A 20,185-nucleotide genomic window follows, 5' to 3' on the forward strand; every position below is an offset into this window, starting at 1 on the left:
GACAGATTTGATCAAAATACTTCTTAGAAAAAAGCTGAACTAAACTTACTACTTGGGCAATTTTTTTTGAGTAGCTTGCCCAAGAGTCTAGTACACACAGCCAGTAAAATCTTAAATATGTCATTTGTTCCTGAAGCTCATTACTTCTTAAAGTGTAAATAAATTCTGCATAAAAATATATAAATGGTCCCCTGCAGGTTTATGCCATAATGTGCTAATGTGAACTGCATACTAGCACATTTTGATAGACTTACCCAGGGCTGATGCTACCACTAGGCAAAGTAGGCAGCCACCTAAGGTGCACTGCCACCTAGGGGCACAGCCACAGCTGCAGGTTTGTACTGTTTGACCTTGACCTGCAGTAGTCCCTATCATTATATGTTTGTTTTGTTTTTTTGGATTCCTGGGTCTTCGGGGTAGTGCGGGGTTGTCCTGCTTTCCCTGCTGGCTCCGGTGCCTGGAGCTTGGTATACTGCTCTTTCAAGATGGCGGCGATGGTCATTCATTTTGCTGTGAATGCACGATCATGTGTGCTTGAACTGTAGGTTTTATGCCTTGTATACACAGTTGGAAATTCTGTCGGAAAAGGTCCGATCGGATTATATTGTCAGATAATCCAATCGTATGTGGAATCTATCGGACTTTTTCCTTCGGAAATTCTGACGGAAAAAATTTGAGAGCAGGATCTCAAATTTTCCAACCAAAAAATCCGATCGGACTTTTTCCGATCGTTTGGAGAGAATTTCGATCGGACAAAGTGCCACGCATGTGCAGATCAAATTATGAGACCAAAGCTATTGGCTACTAGCCTCAACATAGTCCCATCGTAATGAACGAACGTCATCACGTTCCGAATGATCGGATTTTCCAACAGCTTTGTCCGACCGTGTGTATTCAACACCAGTTTAGGACTAAATCCATTGAAAAAAATCAGACGGATTTTATTGTCGGTATGTCCGACCGTGTGTACAAGGCATTAGATTGGGCAAGTGCCGCATACCAGATGGGGGATTGGTGTGGGCGGTGCATTCTCTCCCATGGTGAGTATAAAGGGCAGCTTTGCATGTCATTTGGCCTCTTATGGAGGATCTGGTGGTACTACCCTTTTGTATCTTTTCCTGGATGGGGCAGTTGGACTGGTAAGCCTGTCACAGCCTTGTGTTCCTGTGTTACTGTGAGGTTTTTGCACTTCACAGATATAACATTGCTGACTTGGGGGGGGGGGGGGTTGTTGTGCAAGTAGCTGATCTTGCCTAGGGCACAAAATAGTCTAGTAACAACAACAAAAAAAACAACCAAAGCCTACTTACCACCAGCTCGCAGACAACCAAATTGACCTGAACAGTATGCGTTAAAAACAGGGGTTTAGTCCGCACGCATTTGCAAATGCATGCCAGAGCCACGGCAGGGCACCCTGGTATCTGTGGTCCTAACACTAAAATATGAGTGTCCCGACAGTGGAGGCACATGCATTCTGATGGATAGATGAGAGCAGGTGGACTGAAGGGGAGCCCACTCCTCCTTAAAGGTACAGGAGCACACCAAACACCCAGCAATAGCACAATGGCTGCAAAGGAGTTGGTGCGTTGCTGGACCAATACAAACACACACTGGCCCTGGACTTACCTGGCCAAGGGGGCCCTCCAACCCTGCACTGTCAGTGCTTGGGTGCTTTCATCTTCTCCTGGTGTCCCTTTTGGGTTCATTCTGTTAGTGAGCTGGAATGGCTAGGCCATTATGATGTCACTCCTGCACATGTGGGGTTACTTCATTACATCATAGTACAGAGAGAGTGCCATAAATGTACTTTGAGCTGCACTTGTGAGGCACAGTGCATATTACCCTCCTGTCGTCATAAAACTATGCCTGACAGCCTTTTTTTTTCAATTTTAAGTTTAATACTGCTTTAGAACATATTTAAAGGGGTTGCAAACCCTCATGTTTTTTCACCTTAATGCATTCTATGCATTAAGGTGGAAAAACTTCTGTTACTGAGCAGAACCCCAGCCCCCCCATTTTACTCACCTGAGCCCGTTTGTTCCCACAGTGGAGACACGCTCTATCTCTCTGCCTGGGGTTCTTGGCTCTTGATTGGATAGATTGATAGCAGCGCAGCAATTGGCTCCTGCTGCTGTAAATCAAATCCAATAATGCGTGTGCCAGGGTGCGGGGCCAAGTCCGGCATTCTGTGTCCATGGACGAAAATGCTGGACTTGGGAGCGTGCCCGCACGGTAACCCCCAGGGAGAGCGGTTCACCTAGGGGATTTACCGATGCGGGGAGCAGCCACGAGCGCCATTGGGGGACCCCAGAAGAAGATTACCAGGGCCACTTTGTGCAAAATGAACTGCACAGTAGAGATAAGTATGATATGTTTGTTATTAAAAAAAAAACAAGGGTTTACAACCCCTTTAAGGCTGACCAGAGATGGTGCAAATTTCTTTTCTGCAACCCATGGTCAATGAAGTATTGACAGGGGAATCCCTCCTGCCGAGCAATTGTGTTCTAGCGGGGTGGGCGGGGGAAGCAAGAGAATGTGACTGGCAGGTTGTACCCAAGTTAAATGATTGATCGTTCAACTTGGTACATTTACCTGCCCATTAATGGTTCGAATCTTGGCCGGATCCATGTGTTCTGCAACCGTTTATATATTGCACCTTTCCAGTCTTCAGATGTGTTTTCTTGTGTTTTCCTCTATGTTTTTCCTGATGATCCTGGTTGGAAACTCTGTTGGATTTTTATTGCTGTTTTCATCCCTGTTGGGGATTTTTACCCTCACTGTCCACATCGAAAGGGTTCCACAATGACTGTAGGTAGTATAGCATTTCTGGTCCTGGTGCCACTGAGACAGCAAATGAGGGGAAATAGCCACAATGAGGACAGAGTGATAACATTTAAAAAAAAAAGTTATGATAAATATGGTCTATTAAAAAAAAAAGTTATAACTTAATTTGAACTTTAAAGGAAAGTGATTAATTCTTTTGCACATCTGCAGACTATGGGTTTGGTTTACTAAAACTGGAGAGGTGGGCTCACCCAGGGTGAAGGAAATTCTTAAAACCTGTACCAGTTGCATTATCTGTGGGAAATCTTTTTTAACAAGGCAAAGTATGGCAGCCACAAATGACACCTACCTAAAGTACGTTTTTGTTCCTTATGTGAAGAGGAAGATTAGAAATAACGTAAAGGTTTATGAAAAATATGGTTTATTAATCTATAGTACATACACTATCCTAAAATAAATAAGACATTTATACATTATACTATGTATGTCACAATTCAATTTTAACAAAAAAGAATGTTGTATTTTATTGGATTGACAGATGCATTCAAGGTATCAAAAACACACACATCCTAAAATAAACGACTTTTGTGTTTGTTATCTATCTTATCTGATGGAGTCTGTCACAAGAATAGCACAGCTTTGATCTTCTGTTATCAAATGGCCTTGCTATGAAAGTCATGTCTATTTCTGAATTTAAAATAAATTCTCAAGCACCTTAACATAGCCCTGACTCTGAAATATTACATAGTTATAGTTTATAATCGTGAAAAAAAAAAGACACAGGTTCATCTTGTTCAACCTTATATTGTCTAACAATTCCTTGTAGCCCTGTATATTCTGCTTACTGATGAAGATATCGAAATGGTTTGTGAAGATGTCAACACTCTCATCGAGCACCACTTTCTGGTGGAGGGGGTTCCGCATTTTTACTGCTCTAACAGATACAAAAAGAACCCTTTCCACAATCTAATGTTAAACCTTCTTTCTTCTAATTTCAAATTGTGGCCACTTGAGACCTTGATTTATCCTATCTTTATGCCAGATCGTCTATAGTATATAATCTATATAGGGTTGGTTTGGATAAAATCCAGGGCTAAAATACCTGCAGAATGTGGCATTGGTGTTTAACCACTTGCCGACCAGCGCACGCCGATGTACATCGACAGAATGGCACGGGCAGGCAAATGGGCGTACATGTACGTCCCTTTAAATTTGCCGCCCTGCGATCGGGAGCGCGCCACCGGCGGCGCGCTCCCGCGCTGGTCGGGACCCCCCGTGAGTCCGGTCACGGGACCCGCGGACTCGATCGCCGTGGGCATCCCCGCGATCGTCTCACAGGACGGCTGAATGGAGGAAATGCCGTGTAAACAGCATTTCTCCATTCTGCCTAGCAACTAGTGACGCTGATCTCTGCTCCATGTGATTAGAGCACAGATCAGTGTTCACTAAATGAAAGCCCAACCCCCCCACAGTTAGTAACACACTCCTAGGAACACTACCTAACCCCTACACTGCCACCCACTGGTTAACCCCTTCACTGCCAGTGTCATTTACACAGGAATCACTGCATTTATATAGCAGTGATTACTGTATAAATGACAATGGTCCCAAAAATGTGTCAAAAATGTCCGATGGGTCCCCCACAATGTCGCAGTCACAATAAAAATCGCTGATCGCCGCCATTACTAGTAAAACAAAATAATAAAAAATTATTAATAAAAATGCTATAAAACTATCCCTATTTTGTAAAAGCTATAACTTTTGCGCAAACCAATCAATAATCGCTTATTGCGATTTTTTTACCAAAAATATGTAGAAGAATACGTATCGGCCTAAACTGAGGAAAAAAAATGTTTTTTTATATATTTTTGGGGGATATTTATTATAACAAAAAGTAAAAAATATGGCGTTTTTTTCAAAATTGTCGCTCTATTTTTGTTTATAGCACAAAAAATAAAAACCACAGGGGTGATCAAATACTACCAAAAGAAAGCTCTATTTGTGGGAAAAAAAGGACGTCAATTTTGTTTGGGAGCCACGTCGCACGACCGCGCAATTGTCAGTTAAAGCGACGCGGTGCCGAATCGCAAAAAGTGGTCTGGTCTTTGACCGGCAAATTGGTCCAGTCTGAAAGTGGTTAATGTGCTATAGACAACATACACGGATCGAAATTTGGCTGGTTCAGCAGGAACCATCAACATTTCAATTCATCTATAGGCAGGTTGGTTGTACTGAAGTTGATCAATATATCAGCCTGTCAGGTTTTTCTCATATGATCACTGCCAGTGATCACAAGCAGTGATCACTGTATTCTGACAGAGGGGAAACCTCCCACTGTCTGAATACAATAATGCAGCCGGAGGGATTCCCTCATCAACATTGACTGTTTTGATGGTGGAATCAAGCAATTTTCTTTCAGTCAACCCATTGCTGACCTTGTGTGACCTTGTGTGTCCCGGTTGGAGAAGAGGTAGGATCACTGGGTTGAAAATAAGGGGAAAAAAATGAAAAAGAAAAGGAATGCAGTCAACGCATCTAAGGACTGATAGGCAGCAATATGTTATTTTTTTGGTCTTGGGTTTAAATACACTTTGATGTAACAATCCAGTTGAGTTACCACCTAACATCTTTGCGTAGACTTACATATACCATGGATAATTGTCTATATTCTATCATCATTTCCCATAAGCTTCATTATCTTTAAAGATCTAGATGCCTCCCCTTCTTTCAAGCAGACATCCACTGATTTCAACCAGACTGATATGTTTACTTTAAGACCCTCAGCTTGTTCTTAATGCAGAGAAGTTAGAGAACTGGTGCTCACATAAACAGTTGTCCCAGGATTGCCATAAATCATCTTCTTTTACAAATATGTGAACTGTGTTTATTGTTCATCTTGGCAGTGGTATTTAAAACATTCATCCTAACATATGTATCTTTACAGAAACACGAATGTCCCCGCCAAAATATCTCAAGATACATTTGCCTCTTCATTGGGTTTTTTTCAACTATATACATACAGTACATAAGAGGAGTCACAGTAAACAATGCACAGAATCTTTATTATTTTGCTGGAGCTAGTCATATTAAGTCATTAGGAGGACTAGTTAGGTTCTTAATGACATTTTCTAATCCCCTAATTAATCATCAGCGTGACGTATGTTTTGAAGTTTTCCAAATTAGAATTACAGCTAAGATATTTCATGCTGGTGTTAAATCGCCCTCATTAATTTCAAAGCAAGAAAGAAAAAGTTTGTGGCTTTAGGAAAATGTATTTAAGGTTTTCAAAGAGGCATTATTTCAATACGTTTGGAGGTTTAAAATGAAACAGTTATGAAAGGAGTTAACACCCCAAATTAAATATGTGTTAAAACATCATTTGACAAAGTCAGCAAGTGATTTTCCAGGGAATGTGCAGGCTAAGGAAAGTCATATTTTTTGACAGCACTAAATCCATGCCCGCAGAACAGACTTTACAAACACAAATATGGGGCTAATGCTTTTTCAGCAAACCAGATGATGAATTTCTATTTTAACAGCTTAAACAAAATGGAATTCAAAATGCATTTTTGAGGGTGTGCCCAGTCAAATTTTTTTTTAATCTCTTGCCTACTTTCATCCCCCTACTGACCAGGCCAATTTTCAGCTTTCAACGCTTTCCCACCTTGTAACAATTCCGTGGTCATTCAACACTGTACACATATGACATTTTTATTTAATTTTTTTTAGACAGTGCTTTTTTTGTGGTGGTATTTAATCATCACTGTTTTTTTTTTTTTTTTTAATCTTTTGCTATAGAAATGAAAAAATTTGAGAAAAAAAAGCTTTCTTTGTTTCTGTTATAAGGTTTTACAAATAAGTAATTTTTCTTCTTCAATAATGTGCACTGATGAGGCTGTACTGATGGGCACTGACGAGGTGGCACTAATGAAACAGCACCAATGGGCTCTGATATGCTGCACTGATGGGCACTGATATGAGGAGGCACTGATGAGGTTGCGCTGATAAGGCAGCACTGTTGGGCACAGATAGGCAGAACTAATGGGCACTGATATGCTGTACTGATGGACACCAATTAGCACTGATGGGGCTGCACTGATAATCAGGGCACTGATAAACAGTGCAATGATTGACCTGTCACAGGAGAGCCGATTATCGGCTTTCCTTTTCCTCACACAGTTACAGTGCTGAGGATAGCAAATACCAATAACTGGCATTTGTATACATGGGATCAGCTGTTATTGAACACAGCTGATCACAAGGTAAAGGGCCACTGTGATTGGCCCTTTATCTTGATCTGTGATCAACTGTTTCTGAAGGACACAGAAAGCACAGAGTATGCTCGATGTGGGCCCCAAGGCACATGGGGGAGCTGGGTTAGGGCATCTATAGATGCCCTGACAGAACTGGACAACCACTCTGTAATCTTTCAGCTGTAGCATGGTCAGCAAATGGTTAATTTGGATAGCGTGGGGGAGGGTTAGAACACTTGTCAGGTTTTTTACTGCTATCTGGAGTTCTGATTTGCCCCTACTTCCTGTCCTACTGGCAATGTTCTACCAGGCAGAAAGTGAGGGGAACTCTCCAACAGCATATTTTTCTTAGTAGATTAAGGGAATGCTAACATTTCTGTCAGATTTGGCAATGGCAACATTAGACCCAAATAGTAACCCAATGCCTCATTTCCACAATTCTGGATTTTAACTTCAGTCAATTTCCCTGTTGAAGATTTTCCCTCATTTCCTATCTGGTGAAATCATTGTTAGCTTGACACGGAGTAATGCTAAATCTCTTAAAGGAAGCATAGGATAGCCGTAAAAACCAAACAGGAGTTCTAATCATTCAATACTCTATCCAGAACTAGGTAAAAAAAAGTTTAGTAGAGTGACAAACATTTTAAGAGTGCTGTAAAGGTTACATTTTAAAAAATGGACATGCAAGCTTATTTGAAGACTTTTGACAAAAAGACAGAATTTAAATAATAATAGTTTAAAATGCTTGGGCTGCATATTTTGGTATAAGTAATAGTGCATTTGAAATAGCTGATGGAGCAGATTAAGAAGGCACCGCCTACAAATAACTCATGATAGCATGGCCAGTAGGGTAATTATTTTGTTAGATACCAAAAAAAGTGTTCAATTCAGTAGAATGGGCATATCTCTTCTCATTATTTGCCAAGTTTGGCTTTGAAACTATTTTTTTTTGTGGGTGGAACTCAAAAACACTCAAACACACAGCACCAGTGCTCTTGCATAAACCACTGTACCTTTGTCATTTATGACTTTCTCCTGCAGCTCCCTGCTGCTACATCCCCACAGGCTTGTGCCTTTTGTCGGTCACAACCTGGACAGTATAGAGCAATGTGTTCCTCACAGCTCCCTTTTCACAGACTTACCCCCTCAGGGGGGTGGAGCAACTGACCTCTAATCCCAGCTCCAATATAACTCCAGCATATACCTGTATCATTAGTTTGCCCGCTTCCTGCAAAAATCAGGCTCAAACCACCAAAACAGTGGCACTGGCTCACCTCTCTACAGCAAACAACATGTTATTGTACTTGAATGATTCTCCGTCGTCATTGTCTACAGCCTTCTTGCTTATTCAGAAAGTTGGGGTTTAGAATAAACCGGGCTAAATCTATGTTATTTCCCTTAGACAGGCAGCAGACAGTGGTGTCAGCCCTTGGGTGCCCCCTTGTGATCTTGGATACATTTAAATATCTTGGGGTTACTATACAGCTTCCACTAGCCTTGTTTTTGTATAATAATCTTTGGCCGATTATACAAGCATTTAAAGAAAAGGTGCATCAATGGAAAGAACTTTTGCTAACTTTGTTAGGGAGAATAAATTTGTTCAAAATGATTTATCTGCTGAAGTTTCTATATATTCTCTCCGCTGCTTCCGTTTATATTTTAGCTTTTCAAGTGTATTAACTCTCTACTTAGTTCCTTTTAATGAGATTCTAAACCTCCCAGGGTATCACTTGAGATACTACAACTGTCTGTTCATAAGGGGGGATTTATCCTTACTAGTTGATGTATGCACATTGGAGAATGTTTTCTCAACTAAACAATGCCACCACTGTGGTGGAAACAGCAGTGGCCACCTCCTATGTGGCACTAAATGTTTTTTTTTATCAAGGAGAGGTTCCCTCAGAAGGTGGTATGGCTATCTTGTCGGAATCCAAAAAGATTCTTACCATATGTACTCAACATATTTCTGATTTGGCTTTATCATTATCTCCAAATGCCCCTCTCTGGTATAACCCTAATATGGGGGAATTTTAGAGGTTGGAGGGGGGTCATCAGAGGGCTCATTATGGTATCAAATATGTCCATCATATCTATGAGGATGGCAAGTTTAAGCCCTTTTTACAATTAATGTCTGAATGAGGTGTACCTGGTTCATGGTATTTTCAGAATGCTTAACTTAAACATTCTGTGATGGCCAAGTGTGGCTCTGGGGCGGTGACGCTCACTAATACTAGATTGGAAACTATTCTGTTACAGCTAGAGGATACTAAGCTGGTTTCCACTTACTACTCAGAATTGACTCTCATTGATAGTAAGCAATGTCATCGGGCTTGCAAGAGGTGGTATGGTATTATCTCTGACTTGACAGAGCAATTGTGGTTAGGTGTTCTTGCCACATATGTAGGTACAGTTATTTCTTCTAGGGATAAAATGATCTAATTATGTTACCTGCATCTAATGTACTATACACCTGTGCATCTCTTTCGCATGTGGAAATGGGATACTGTCACGTGCCATAAGTGTCAAGTTAGTATGGGATCCTTTTTTGCATATGGTATAGGAATGCACCAAAGTTAGGCCTTTGTGGTCTAATGTTATGGAATTTATAATTGATGCATTTGATCTACCCAATGCATGTAGTCCTCTGGTATGCCTTCTAGGGGTGCTTGAGGATGAAATTATGGCCAATGCTACTAAACTTTTTTGAGACTGTTTTTTTATGTACAAAAATGAATAGCATTGAATTGAATATGTACTGACACCCTTGACTTAAAGGCACGGAAAAAATTGTTAATCTGGATATCCCTATGAGATGGCATAGGGAGCTAGGGGGTGTCCAAAAAAATTAAAAAAATTATAGTCCAGGTGGGTAGACTCATCTGCAGTCGTGCCTGAAAACCCGTAAGAAATTAAAGTATTATTTTTGTAAGATCCTTTTACTGGTGGAGTGCTCTGCATGTTTACATATTTTGCTGGTATGGGGTGCTATGGAGCCCGGCTCTTCTTTCTCCTGATTTGGGATGGGTTCACTCCAGTAGGTTTCTGTTTTTTTTTTTGTAGGTTTATAGTTTGGTTGGGTTCTCTTTTATATATACTAAATTCTTTACGCAAGTATGGTAATCGTTCTACTCTATAGTGGTTGAGAATGGGTTAAATATGTGCCCTGTATCTAATGGAGGTTGATATTGAATTGTACCCTTACTTTGCACTGTTTACTGTACATTTTGGAATATACTGGCTACATATTGTTTGCTGTACCTTCCTGCTTGGGCAGACTAAATGTTCACATTAGAGGAAAGGAGGGAGGCGCACCTAATTGTAGTATTAAATTAATATTTAATTGCGCAAAGTAATGCACTTACAAATAAGAAGAAATCAAAGGCATATCTGTGGTATGAAAGGTGCTCCTTGAGGGGTGCCAGCTATCCGGTTTCCCAGCGTTCAGAGATGTCAGATCCTATGCAGGACACTGAATCATGGACAAGAAGTGAAGGGGATCCAGGCAGCCTTGCTTGGACCACACGGAGGGAAATTATATCACCCGGTGGGCTGACCTCGGTATTGGAAGGACAAGAAGCAAGGTTACGCGCTCAGAGCATACATCTTCTTCTACTGGCGTGACAGTTCCTGTGTAAAAGCAGCTTAAATACAATCTGGTCACAGGCGTGGAACTAGAAGGGCCAGCGGACCACATGAACATGTGGAGAACTTATTAAAAACTGTTTAAAAATCATATTAATAGCATCTATAACTGATAAATGAGCATGAACATTAAAATGAGCTAATACAAGAGCATGATTATTAAGAATATCTGATGAATGGATATTAAAAATCATATACATTAAGACATATACATATATGAATTAATGAATATATTATGTACATATATTTGATCGTGGAGACGAGGGGGGGCTAGGGAGGGGGGCAAGAGGGAATGGAGGGGGGAAAGAAGAGGGGGGAAGAAAGGAGAAAAAGGGGGGTGTGTGGGGGGGTTACATATTTAATAAAAAAAAAAAATTCACTTGATATCTACAAAAACATATTGGCCCATAAGCCTTAAACGGAAAGGACAGGGGAAAGAAAATGGATCTTATACAGATATACTCTATGGCACAGGTGGCAAACACAAGTCCCGCGGGCCGAATACGGCCCACCAGGTCTTGTCATGTGGCCCACACAGCAGCCTCTGGCCGCTACCTCTTTTTCTCTGCAGGTGTCCAAGGCAACAAGGGAAAACAGCCTCCTCAGTCCTGCGAGCGGTGGGGCTTTGTATTAGCGCATGCGTGGCCGGTCTCCATGACAATAAGAGTAAACATCTCCCCTCCGCTCTGTCTCCCTCTCCACCCCCGCCTCCGCTCTGTCTCCACCCCTGCCTCAGCTTTGCATCTGCTGTCGCTCTGTCTCCGCCTCCGATGCCGCTCTGTCTATGCCGCCACCGCCTCTCTGTCTACACCTCCGCTCTTTTAGCTCCCCATAGAGTATATCTGTAGAAGATCCATGTATTTTTCTTTCCCTTGTCCTTTCTGTTTAAGGCTTATGGGCCAATATGTTTTTAGATATCAATTTTAAAAATGTTTTATTTTACATATGTACTTAAGCTTCTTTTACACAGGAACTGTCAGGCCAGTAGAAGGAGCTGTATGCTCCGAGTGAGTAGCCTTGCTTCCTGTCCTTCCAATACTGAGGTCCACCCACCAGGTGACATAATTTCCCTCTGTGCGGTCCACGCCAGGCAGCCTGGATCCTCTTCCCTTCCTGTCCTGGATTCAGCATCCTGCATAGGCTCTGACATCTCTGAACGCTGGGAAACCGGATAGCTGGTACCCCTCGAGGAGGACCATTTAAACCACAGATATGCCTTTGATTTCTTCTTATTTGTAAGTGAATTATTTTACGCAATTAAATATTCATTTACTACTACACTTAGGTGCGCCTCCTTCCTTTCCTCTTTTGCATTTCTCACAGAGTATTCCGGATACGCCCTGGGGATGGCTGGCACCTGAACATTTTGTTATATACTTAAGTAGGTATGGACAAAAACCTACCATATTAAGGACAATATTACCTACACAGAATTTTGAACTACTATCCAGACTTCTCCATTATTATGCGCAGGGTGATTTTTTTTCTTTTCTTCTAAATGTTCACATTAGGACATTCTAACATAACATGTGATAGTACTGACTAAGAAGTCTCTTTAGTACTTTACAATGCCTTAAACACTCTTTACAGTGCAGTTTGATGAACTGGGATTATTGTATTACATAGTGTCAAGCATGCTTGTATAAGGGTGGTAAGAAATTTCCTAACAGCAACTTAAAAAATGCTAGATCTTCAAATTATGAAATCAAATGTTCTGAACTCTGAGGTTTCTGTATCACATGGAAGAATCATAAGAGAAACAAACTTGTGATACAAGAAAACATATGGCTTTTAAGGGGTCATTTTCAGTGCGTAAAACAGCTGATTTGCTAAATCAGTTTGAAGTATCACCGCCATATTTGCTAAGTGACATCTCCGTGACCAATAAATAATATTCCTCAAAAATTTGAAGGCAGAAGATCAATTCCTCCTTTAATATTGCTGGTTTCTGTAGCTAACAATCTGTGGTGCAGTTATATTTGCAGGTTACAAATATGCAAGTCCTACATGACTGGGTTAAAAAGAGGTTTGGCATTGAGAGGGTTTTCTGGATATTAAAAGTAAATAAGGGTTTAGGGGGCACTGGATTAGTGGGGCTGGCAAGAATGGAAGGGGTCGTTGGGAAAACTTCACACCTCTCTACAGTTTTGGTGGATCGTTGTTGCTTTCTGTTGCAGACAGTTACGAGTTTGGTACAGGTATGTCACAGCGGCTGGCAGGGTACAAGGTCCTTGAAGACTGTCATTATGGACAAACATAAAGTGGTAGGGTCCCATAAGCTAGCCATAGAATGAGCGATTTTCTTTCCTGCAACTCATGGAAGAAAAAGAAAATTGCTTGATTCTCCATCAAAATAATCAGTGTTGATGGGGAAATCCCTCCCGCTAAGCTATTATGTTCTCCCTGCTGGGGGGGGGGGGGGGGAAGCTATACCCCTCAGTAGAACACAGTGACTAGAAATAATCGCATGTAAGATCCAACAGGCTGGTTGTACCTAAGTGGATTAATTGATCAACTTAGGTACAGTCAGCCTGCCCATACATGGTTTGAATCAAACTGGCAAAGATTCAAACCATCTATGGCCAGCTTAAGGAAAGGTTCCCCTTATGCTGTATAGTTAAGTAACAATAAACTGGGGGTTGTTCATAGTTGTATCGGCAGTCATTGGTGTCTCTGAATCAGTGTTTTGAGGCTGGAGGCCTAACTTACAGGTTTACGCAGGTACTCTGTTAAGTAGAGATCAAATTCTGCTCAAATTTGTATTGAATAATAAAGTTATTTATGCATTTTTTTGCAAAAATGGGCTGCTATGGCCAGTAAATTACAGTTTGAGTCTTTTGTGGGCTATTTGGGTATTGATGGGTGGTGGAGTGGTGCAAGTAAAAAAGGCTGAAATGTGTGCAGTGCTGTAAAATGAAAATGGGGGGGGGGGTATTTAGAAATTATTTTTGCCCAAGTAGTACCCAATATTTTCCCAAAATTTGATGGTGAACATTTACCCTATGTATCAAGCCAAATAAATGGAATTCCCCCAAGATTCACTCAGTGAAAATTACTTTCCCTGACATTCAACAACATCTGTTCTTCAATAGGAAACCATCATTACCATAAAATTCACAGTTTGAGTTGCTGAATCATTGCATTTTCTACTGCAAATATTATTAAATATACCTGATCCTAGCTCCACATTAATAAACAATAGAATGAATAATTTGTTTTAGCTCCTGGGCTCATTTCCCAACTCAAACACTATCTCTAAAAAGTTTTGCATTTCCTCTTGTTACTCCTGTATCCTCACTAGCATACTGATGTAACATATTATAAACTTCTCTAAAACAGGATCTGCTGTAAATGACTCTGTATATCGGATAAGTTCACTTTTGTAGAAAAAATAATAAAAAATAATAAATGCATATTTTTTTGCAGGTAAAAAAAGTGCATGTATTTATTTATTTTGCAGCCTGTAAAGCATTGCAAAAAAGTGACAGCTAGTACGGGGGAACTTCTCCCTATATTGGCTGCAGCATTGGGAACATGTTACCTGTTCCACCCTAAAAACATGTGGAACATGTAACATGCTCCCAAAGGTGAACTTATGCTTTAAAAATGGAAGGAGCGCAAATGGAAGGAACGCAAACAGTGAGATGCGCTTGAATCATCACATCACCCTTGTTCCTCCCAGTGTCCACCAGTGGTCATGCATTTATTGCAGCTTTTGGTAGAAACAAGCCCTAACAGTCTGCATAATATGTCAGTGCTCTAAAAGGAAACAATACATAAAAGAGTAAAATTATGTCTTTCACAGTTGTTTGTAATGCATTTTCCCCACTTCTGTAATAATAACCTCATAGTATAATAAATAACCCACTAAAACGTGTCTCTCATTTTGTAAACATGATATGTAATACATAACAAAAAAGGTGACTAAAAATTGGCAGGGCCAATTAATTACTGGGCAGGCTACACAAGCTGTTTTGTAAGTCGCTGAAATATAATTAAGATCTTCTGTATGTAACAAAGTCACTATTCATGCATAAGGCAGAAAAAAACAAAGAACAAATTTTCTTACCTTAATGCTTCAGGCCCTTAAGAAATAATTAACTGCTCAGTAATGCATTTTTTACGACTTGCTGCCAATGTGTTTTACGACTCTGTCCACAGCTTGCTGGGATAATAAAGGTTTGCTTGTTGTGTTGCGAGGTGTATGCCCCCTGCACCTACTTGCTCCAAGCTGTTTCTGGACAAAAAGGATCACATTCTTGTTAAGGGGCCATTGTACTGCTCTTCAACAAGTAGGTTTTTCTGTCCAGAAATGTTCCACAATAGTAGCTGTACAATGCATGGTATGTTATGTGTCCTATCAGTTCCACATAAGTACATTCAAAGCAATTTTCATATTATTATTATATGCTGTAAAGTTAATGTCGACTCCAGTCAATCACATAGTGATTCTCCAGAATAATATGTCTTGTGTTTGCTTCTTGATTCTATGCAAGGGCATATTCATAATATTTGTGTCTGCATTCACTCATCTTATAGCTGGCCTTTATTTTTTTTATTTTCCTCCAACATTTTCAAGCATAATTGTCTTTACCAATTAGTTTTTTCTTATCAAAAAATGCCCATGATAAGTCAGGTGCAGTCTAGTCTTCTACTTAAGGGTTGGGTTGGATTTGCTGAAGGATCCATTTGTATGTTTATATATGGTTTATATATGGGGATCATTTTAAAAAGACAATGTCACTTTGCTCATTGAGACAAGCCAAGTTGTAAGTAAGTATCTGTTTTTCTGCTTTCTTTTTAAAGTATTAGCGATTTTTCATGAGGGATTATAATAGATAAACGTTCGATAGTTTACGTCCTCTTTAATGTGTAAGTTTGTCCTTACCCCAAAATCAGTATTCTATAAGGTTAACCTCCAGGGTCATATCTACGGCCCACCCAACTCAATGTCAGATGGCTTGTCAGCTCTTATATCCCATGCTGCCATCCAATACAGTGCATGGGTCATGGCTGCCCCATCTTTGTCTCCAGTGTATGTGCCAGAGTCTGACCATAGATTATAAGGTAAAGGTAAACAAGTATATAAATTCAACGTTGTATCCTGTCCTAGGCCGACAAGTCCCAGGCCTAGGGCAGCACTTTTCACGGGGGCAGCACTTTGCACAGGGGCAGCACACAAAGAGTCCCTGCCAGCTTGCGCTACACTGTTAGTGTAGCGCCAGTCTTATGGGCTGGGCTGAGAGGCAAATTAGTCTAGCGCCCCATAAAGCGGCTGCATTGCTTCCAGTTTGCGGGCGGTCGGCATTCCGCAACTGTGGGGGGGAGCGTCGCTTCTAATTTTGACTGTCCTATCATCCTGGGCCCCAAACCTTCCTCACTGTGCTGTTTTCTGCTGCACCATTGGCATGGTTGTATATTCTTAGTCCTCTCCATACAATTATCAGAAATGTGTGCCTAAAGTAGAACTATAGGCAACACTTTCATTTTGGATAGAGTAAGGGAGGGTTATAGCCCCTGTCAGTTTATTATTTACCATCCCTGTCCCATTGCAGAGATTTCCTTTCACTTCCTGCCCCATAGCCAAACAGGAAGTGAGAGGAAATCTAGGCAAATTAAAGGAATCCATTGCCCCCCCAGGCCTTCAGAACTAGTGTCCCCACTCGAAAATTGCAGGGCAGGTCTTAAACAGCAAGGGGTGTGACCTTGACAGGAAGGGGTGGGTCATATTTAAATTAGGGGGTACACAAGTTTAGTCAGGCCTAGGGCAGCACAAAACCTAAATACACTACTGTATAAATTACATTGATGCCAATGCTTAAAGACCAATTCCAGTAATTAGAAAATGTCTACACTTTCAATGAGCCCCTGCCCTGCACTTTATCGTTAGATCTTGCTTAATCTTCAGACTTTAAATTCAAAACCAAAAACGTAAATTTTTCAGTATATTTGACGTCATGCCTCACTGCATAAAGTTTTTTTTTTTTTAAAGCAAATCACTTTTTTTTTAATCTGTTGCATATTTAGAGGTCCTGCCAGTAACAACTGCCCCTCTCCCCAACTGGCTTATGTATAGATAGACCTTCCTGGACATTTGTTGATTTTGATCTCAAAAATTAAATACAGACACCTTCCCTTCAAGTTTATGTAAACCCAGAATATTTTATTTAAAGATTATCTGTATTAAAAAAAGGGGAGTAAAGGTAATCTTTAAACAATTGATTTTAGTCGTATACTTTGGGAGAGAGATATATTGGATTTTTGAGATGGAAATAAACCAATGACCCCATAAGGGACAATTTATACAAAGGCCAGCTGGAAGTAAAAAACACAGAAAACAAGCTTTTTGCTATGGTTACCTTTAGGGTTTGTACATCTGTGGACTAAGAACGGTAAGCTTGTATAGACAGGGTCCTCATCTCCTCCTTCATCATGTCTTTGTCTTGATTTTTGCTTGAAGTCTATAATTGACTGCCATCAATTATTTAAAGATTAATATGTCAGTGCATTATAAATAAATAATAGCAATAATAAAAATACATGACTAGGTAAAGACCTAGGTGCGGAGGTATTAGAAAAACTAAGAACTGCAATACCAGTGTCAGTAGATGCAGAAGCTCACAGCCCCATGTTCATACAGCACAAAGCAGCACATAGAGAAGCAGACACTTGGCTCCGAGTGCTCATCTGCAAATCTGTACATGTTGTAGGAGCGGGAGGTGAAATGTACTTTCACACTTCTACTTGTCTGCTGTAAATTAGCCTGATGTCAGAAGAACAGAAGTCAGAGGAACTTACTCGGGAGAAGGACCTGAGGTTATGACTTTCCTAGCCCTGTGAGTTCCAGACCTAGCAGCTAGGTTACTAATGATATATCAGGTGTATGAAAAATGGAGGAACAGGACTGAACAGGATCTCCTGATAACATGTTGGCTGGAAATAAAAGGGAGCCAGAGCCAGATGTCCCCACAGTGTTAGTCCTTACAGGAACTTTTTAAAGTTCTATAGAACATTCCATGGTAGCTGTGTCTGTGCTTTAAAGGACTGCCTTTGTCTCATATATTAAGTTTAAAAAAAGAAAGTGCTGTTTCTGTTGCCCATAGCTAGCAGCCATTCCCTATTCCTATGTAAGACATAAAAACACTACCCACAGCAATCACTGCAGTTGTGTCTTTAATTGTACTTTGATTTGTGGTTTGTGTAATGTTGGCAGCTGCATTCATTCTTCTGCCCATTTCCAGCAGTATCAATAAACAGGATGCTATCTGAGCAGACACTGCATTTATTTATATACATAGAGCTAGAAAACATTGTAAGATGGGACTTTTTAGGCACAACATTTTACATAAACCAGGTTTCTCCCTTACTAAAGCATCAGGGAATGTCACTCAAAGGTTTACAATGGGAAGATACAAACAATACAATAGTGTCTTAATTATGATTATCTAATTTAGTTTGCTTTTTGTACAAAAAGATACTAATGGCTTCTGAAGAAGTGGACAATGTCCAGGAAACGCGTTGAGCCGTAGAAAATCAGTACCTTTGGAAAGGATGCCCTACTATGTAAATTTAAAATGACAATATTGTATTTTATTGTTTTTATGAGATTTTATAAACAAGTGAAATTCTTGTATATGTTGTAATTGTAATGAAAATTTGTATTTTATGTAAAATATTGTGCCTCAAAGGTCCCATCTTACAATGCTTTGTAGGTTTATATTGCTATAGGGATGTACCACATAATAATTTTTATCCTTTTTTGGAGAGAATGTAAATAGAGCTTTTATATGGTGATCTTTGATTACCAAGCTCTATGGAAGGATCAGTAGGGCTGATCAGTAGAGTAGATCAGTAGAGCCTAGTAAAAAGTATAATATTAATAAAACAAAAGAAATAACAGCACAACCCCATAGTATAGCATTATAAAAAAAAAGAACTGACAATTTATTGAAAGATAGAAATGCACTCACAAAAGTATGCATGTGTAGGGCATGGCATAAAGGTGACGTGGGAGCCAGAAATGTCCAAAGGACAGCCAGAGAATCATCAGCCTTGGTCACCGACTGGGGATAAAGCATGTTGAAGATGGAGGAAGTTGCTGTTATTGCAACTGCAAACGGTGTTTAACCCAGGTAGGTTAGCCCAGCATAGACAGGCTGATGAAGAAGCAAATCGCTTTAGAAAATGTGTCCTGTGTCTATAACACATGTCTACAGTGACGTTGAGGATTCCAGTCCTGGTTAGAACAATGCTTGCAGTTGCAGTGACAGCTTCCTCCATCTTCAGTACACTTTATCCCTAGCCGGTGGCCAGGGCTGGTGGTTCTCTGGCTGCCCCTCTGACATTTTTGGCTCCCAAGGCACCTTTTTGTCATGCCCTACGCATGTATAATTTTATGAGTGCATTTCTATTTTTCAATAAATTTGTTATTGTTTTATTTTTGAATGCTACACTATGGGGTTGCGCGGTTGTTTCTTTTGTTTTCTTCCAGTGGTTGGAAACTGAGGGCCCTCTCTGGTCTTCTCTAGTTTTAGCACTCTGGGCTATCCTACGCAAACCTTTTAATATTGTTGGTACATATCATTAATATTGTCATTTACCAACCATTTTCCACAGTTTTCATCTCTTATTTTGGTACTTTTGTTTTTTTATACACATTTTGCATGATTCATCCATTTAATAGATTCATTATAACTATCATCCATGTTGGATTTATCAGACCGCTCCCGAGCACTGTAGTTTGTTTGGGCTTGACAAGCTCATTGACACATATTTATTCCTTGCATAATAATAATAATAATGATAAGCTTTATTTTATATAGCACCTTTAAAAGTACCTACTCAAAGTACTTTACAAAAAACTGAAAAAAACTAATACTACACAAGGAAAAAAGAACAAAAAGATAACAGATGAAGTCTTGTCCAAAGAAGAAAGTTTTCCATTTTGATTTGTAAGATGTTAAAGAAGGTGACTGTTTTTGGGACGTGACAGTACATTGGGGGAGGTGGGGTGTGAACATGTCAAAAAAACTGACATGTATCCAGAAATTCACAGGCAATGGTCACCTTCCGTGAAAACAACATCACCAGTAGATCAAAAGCTAGGCTATTTGAAAATGTTGACTCAAGCTTGGTCCAACATCCTTCAGCTCGCTGGTCAATAAGAGATCTGTAGTGGGTAGGTCAAACTTAATTGTTTTACAAGAAAACTAGAGATTTGTACATAAATAAAGAAAACATTTACAGTTTCAGAAATTGGCTGCCTAAAACATTATTGACAACTTAGATAGTTACATAGTTAGTAAGGTTGAATAAAGACACCAGTCCATCCTGAGTAAGGCCGCGTACACACGGGCGGATTGTCTGTCCAACTTAGTTTTTCAGCGGACTGTCTGACGAACAAAGTCTTACGGAATTTCCGAAATTTTGTCCGTTCAAACTTGGTTTTGTCCGTCCAAACTTGGTTTCAGCGGACAGTCCGCTCGTGTGTAGGCAAGTTGGACGGA

At 40.2% G+C, this 20,185-nt stretch overlaps 1 long non-coding RNA gene across 1 annotated transcript; it reads right to left on the bottom strand.

Moving 5' to 3' along the window:
• Positions 1 to 2,628: 2,628 nt before the first annotated feature.
• On the bottom strand, positions 2,629 to 17,491 carry LOC143942099 (uncharacterized). The gene is made up of 4 exons (XR_013264679.1): positions 17,276 to 17,491; positions 17,039 to 17,150; positions 14,749 to 14,916; positions 2,629 to 2,841 (listed from the first exon to the last, which is right to left on the bottom strand). It is a non-coding gene; the product is annotated as an uncharacterized LOC143942099 (long non-coding RNA).
• Between the last annotated feature and the right edge of the window lie 2,694 nt (positions 17,492 to 20,185).

Source organism: Lithobates pipiens, unplaced genomic scaffold, assembly GCF_037356315.1.
Source record: "Lithobates pipiens isolate NorthernLeopardFrog02 unplaced genomic scaffold, aLitPip1_a1.2 Scaffold_30, whole genome shotgun sequence".
Classification (NCBI taxonomy): Eukaryota; Metazoa; Chordata; class Amphibia; order Anura; family Ranidae; genus Lithobates; species Lithobates pipiens.